General features: G+C 35.0%; 1 long non-coding RNA gene across 1 annotated transcript; it reads right to left on the reverse strand.

The window, feature by feature from the left end:
- Positions 1-618: 618 nt before the first annotated feature.
- LOC311294480 lies at positions 619-4,459 on the reverse strand. The gene is made up of 5 exons (XR_014628061.1): positions 4,320-4,459; positions 4,039-4,070; positions 3,644-3,881; positions 3,075-3,239; positions 619-1,099 (listed from the first exon to the last, which is right to left on the reverse strand). It is a non-coding gene; the product is annotated as an uncharacterized lncRNA (long non-coding RNA).
- Between the last annotated feature and the right edge of the window lie 807 nt (positions 4,460-5,266).

A 5,266-nucleotide genomic window follows, 5' to 3' on the forward strand; every position in this document is an offset into this window, starting at 1 on the left:
CAAGTTTTATCAAAAGCTTGGAGTGAGATCACATGCGGTTAGGGGAGGAGCCCTAATGGAGCCCCGCCCCCGCCCGTCCGTCCCCGCCCCCAATTTTACCCATTGTTCATAATTAACCAGCACAAATTGAAATTATAACAATTGGTAAATCTGATAAATGACAGAGCAATTCATCACATCAAATATACTCTTTAATGTTATATTTAAAAATTACAAATATACAAAAATATAACAAATTGCTCCAAACAGTTTGGAAAAACAAATCTTTTTGCATTTTGAATGTGTCTACACTGTAAAACTTTTCACTGTAAATTTACAGTAAAATACTGGCAGCTGGGTTGCCAGCCACATACTGTATTTTTACAGAACTAGTACTGTAAACAGCATTTACAGTATTGTACTGTAAAACGTTGTACTGTAAATTTACAGTAAAATACTGGCAGCTGGGTTGCCAGCCACATACTGTATTTTTACAGAACTAGTACAGTAAACAGCATTTACAGTACTCCACTGTAATTACCAAATACAGTATATACCACATAATTTTACAATATTAAACTTGTCTACAGCAATAAATTGTATAGTAGTCACACTATGAAAAAGAAAACAACATTTTCTGGGTTTTAAAACATTTATTTTGGTTAAAAGCAAAGATCAGAAAATTGCCTTCTGTGAACATGTTGGCTGAATTTATTTTAAACATAAAATGCAATTTTAACACTTAACAACAAACAGGTAACACTTAGCACTTAATTAAAGGGATAATTCACCCAAAAATTTAAATTAGCCCATGATTTACTCACCCTCAAGTCATCCTAGGTCTACATGACATTCTTCTTTCAGACGAATACAATCAGAGTTCTATTAAAAAATGTCCTGGCTCTTCCAAGCTTTATAATGGCAGTGAAATGCTGTTTCTGTTTTGAAGTCCATACAAGTGCAAACGAAATCCCATTCAAAGTCTTCAAGTTTTCGCAGAAGTGAGGACACCTGTAGGCTTACAGTGTTCTTTTTTTGCACAACTTGGCCAGTTTTCTTTGAAGTTACTTGTCCTTTCTTTGTTTTTGATCCACGTTCAGGATTGATGTCAGGAAATCGTCTAAAAGGCAGAAAAGAAAGGAAAAAAAAACAATGAAATATTATGGACTGAGTTTATATATTTTGACAAAGAGAGACAGCACAAAAGATGTGTAAATAAAAACCAGATATCGGTTTTAACGACTAAACTGTTTGGATAAAACTGAACAACATGAAAAAAAAAATGCAATGTTGGATGTTGTGATCAATAACTGATATTTTTCTGCCCTGGTTAAAATACATCAACTCAATGTGTCTGTTTACATGTGCACTGTCAACTAACTAAACTTTTGGAAGTGGGGTTGCCAGATTTAAAGTTTTATTCTACAACTTTTAATATCATGCCCTCATCAGGTCCCATCAGAGTATCAGTGGAAAGGCAGCCATAGACTCTGTTTATATAGAGCACACATTGCCAGAATCCAGCCCAAACCTTTGTGACAGAAATAATTTAACTTTAATTGCAAGCCTTGCAATGTTTATTACATACATGACTACATGATAATGTTAAACATGACATTTACCAGACTAAAATGCATGTTTGCACCCAAAAATGAAAATTCTGTCATTATTGCTCATCCTTAAGACTTTCGTTCATCTTCGGAACACAAATTAAGATATTATTGATGAAATCTGGGAGGTTTCTGTCCCTCCATTGACATCAATGTCATTGCAACTGTCAAAGCCCAGAAAGGTGGTAAAAACATTGGTAAATAGTACATATAACTACAGTGGTTCAACCTTAATATTATGAAGTGACGAGAATACTTTTTGTGTGCAAAATAACCCCAAAATAACGACATTGTTGAATAATCTCTTCTTTTACATGTCATTCTCCTACACTGTTTTGTGAGGATGAGTGGGCCGGAGTGTATTAAAGGATAACTCTTGCCAAAATGCAACCTAGGGTCTTTTTGTTAATCTACCCGAGGCAAACCTTCGTTTAAAAGCATAATTAGGATGGAAACGCCACTTAAGTTTGACCGTATTTTCGTTTTCGGTCAAATTGCCTTTTGAATGGGAGTGCTTGTGGCACGACTATGATAGCATCAAAAATCGCTATTTTTTAAAACACTAAGAAGGCTCGACACAACATGAAACTGTGCTCTCAGTATCACCAGAGGCTCTACACATGAACTCCAGCATTGAGAACATTGTTTGTGTACACAGAGTTTACTAAAAAGAAAGATTTTGAACAACTCACGGAAACTGTGTCCGCCTGCATTTTGACAGTCAAAAATAGTCGATCTAATAACTTTATTCTAGAGCTGCTGTAAAGCCAAAACAATCTATGTTACTGTAATTTCCTATTATCACTGTAAAGCTGCTTTGAAACAATCTATATTGTTAAAAGCGCTATATAAATGAAGGTGACTTGACACTGTTTACACTACGTCAACAGCGTAGGAGATTGACGTGAAAGAGTAGAGATTGTTGAATAATGTTGTTATTTTGGGTTTTTTTGTGCACAAAAGGTATTCTCATCGCTTCATAATATTAAAGTTGCACCACTGTAGTTACATGGATTATTTAAACAATGTTTTTACTAGCTTTCTGGGCCTTGAAAGTTACAAAGATGTTTCTGTCTATGGCTGGTTCAGAAACCTCTCAGATTTCATCAAAAATATCTTCATTTGTGTTCTGAAGATGAATGAAGGTCTTACAGGTTTGGAACGACATGAGGGTGAGTAATTAATGACAGAATTTTCACTAATCCTTCAACTGAAAACAACTTGCACTGACATATCTGAAATATGTGACTGTCACTGTTTTGTCTCAAGATGCACACCAGTAATGTTTTTTTTTTTTTTAGACATTTTTATAAAAGCTGCTTAAATACCCTAATTTTATTAAGGCCTAGACCTGTCTTAAGCTAAGCCCAGTATGGAAACCAGGGCCATATTGTTCATACCAGTAGTCAACATAATAAATACTGTCAAGACAAGTCACAATTCAGTCTAATATTTATATGAATGGCAAATATGCTAATGACTAACCTCTGAACAAACTCAAGGTGCTGCCTCTTTCTGGTACTGCAAGCTGAAGTTATAGGAGGAGGCAAACAGCGCTGCCAGGCCATGATGAAGTTAGGCTGTGATCCTTTCCACACACACCTTGACCTTCCAAACGTAATGTCCAGCACTGGTTGCTTAGAGATTGACCTGTAATTGAAAAAATAATAATACAATGAATTAATAAATAATATTAATAATTAAAATAACTATTGTGGGTTCCACTGTGGTTCGATTTTGTTGTCTATCTATTCATAGTTCTATAAATTAAAATTTTCACCTAAAAATGTAAATTGATTAGGGTTAGAACGTTAAAACGCACTGCCATATTATTTTGCTTGTTTTAAGCATAAACTCACTAAATTCTGACATATTCTTTCAGAAAACAAGACAAATTTTACTTGTCTATTAAATGCTTCTTCATGTAAGAATTTTATATATCTGGACTGGAAACAAGAAAAAAACACTAATTAAGAAAAATATATTTTGCAGTGGAGTGAGTAAATGATGGCTTTTCATTTTAGGTTTAAACTACCCCTTTAATGTTTACATACCAGGAAATAAGGCGTGGACTCTCTGGCAAGTGTAGATTGCTGGACATCAGCGATGCAAATTCCTGAAACAATTTTTAAAAAGGACAGCACAGCCATGATCAACAGAACCAAAACATAAAAAATATTACAGATTAATGAGATTTGTTGAATAATCTCTACTTATCTGCTTGAAGGATAACACCGTCTAACTTCTCTTTAAATTGTTAGTTGTAGGACCATGGCATGGCAATCAGGAATACTACATTTGAAAACAGCATTAGGAACATGGATTTTCTTGTGCTAGCAAAATTATGACAACGATTCAAAAGCACGATCACAGAACTGACAGCATTTGATAGCAATTTTTTTTTTTTTTACCACAGACTATAACTGTAACACTACTTAAAAGTACTTACATTAGCACTGGACCGTCATCAGATTACAAAGCCTGAAACGAAAAATATATATATCAAAAGCAGGTCATGCAAATAACATGGTATATGTTGCCTATTATGTGAAATATCGAAGTTAACGTTAACGTTACTTGGTAAACAGCTGGAACAGAGTGAATTGTTTGCGCGGCCGCGGCAGAAAACCGCGTTCGCAAAATCAAACCAAATAAGCATTCGTGAAATCAACGTATGTTAGAAATGCGAACGCAATATATATATATATATATATATATATATTGGCTTACCGTATCACTCAGTTGAACAATTTTCCATCTTCTCAAACTCTAAATCCCACTAATCGTCACAGGCGCAGGTTATTCAGATGACAAATTCTTCCATCCGTCTTCATGTAAAGTTAATGTCTCCCATTTTCTGCTGCGTCACAGGCTAATGTTTGAAACACGAACCGAAGCTCACAAAAGCTTAAAAATTGCTCACAGATTCGCAGACACTGTTTATCTTGATAACAGGAATGATTATTCTGTTCAGTTGAATCCCGCTGACAAATCAAGTTTGCCTGTAGTAGCTACTGTCTGCTCGCGTCACATTTGAACTGAATTGAGCGCGAAAGAAATCAATCCCACAATGCAGTGCTTTTACAGTATGATACTGTATTACGAATTTATCGGGTTGAAAACAGAAATGTGCTGTATATTTACAGCTGTTCTGTAAAATATACAGCCAAATACTGTATTATGGAAATACAGTACAATTCTGTAGGAAATTCGCTGTAAATTTACAGTAAAGTTTTACAGTGTAGTCGTAATGGTATAATGATTTATTGTGTGGTGGGACATTGTGAACAAATGACATAGTATTAAGGTGTGTGTGTGTGTGTGTGTGTGTGTGTGTGTGCGTGCGTGTGTAAGTGTGGCCTGGTAAACCTTATGGGGACAAAATGTTTTGACATTTTTTGGTCCCCATGAGGAAAACGGCTTATAAATCAAAAAAGTTATGTTTTTTTGAAAATGTGAAATTGCAGAAAGTTTTCTGTGATGGGTAGGTTTAGGGGTAGGGTTAGTGTAAGGGAATAGAATATACAGTTTGTACAGTATAAAAATCATTATGTCTATGGAAAGTCCCCATAAAAAATTAAAACACTACGTGTGTGTGTGTGTGTGTGTGTGTGTGTGTGTGTGTACACAAGAGTACACACTCCAGCTTATGAAATGTGTTTTGTGTTGTAAGTGTT

Source organism: Rutilus rutilus (genome assembly GCF_951802725.1).
Source record: "Rutilus rutilus genome assembly, chromosome: 7".
In the NCBI taxonomy this organism is placed as follows: domain Eukaryota; kingdom Metazoa; phylum Chordata; class Actinopteri; order Cypriniformes; family Leuciscidae; genus Rutilus; species Rutilus rutilus.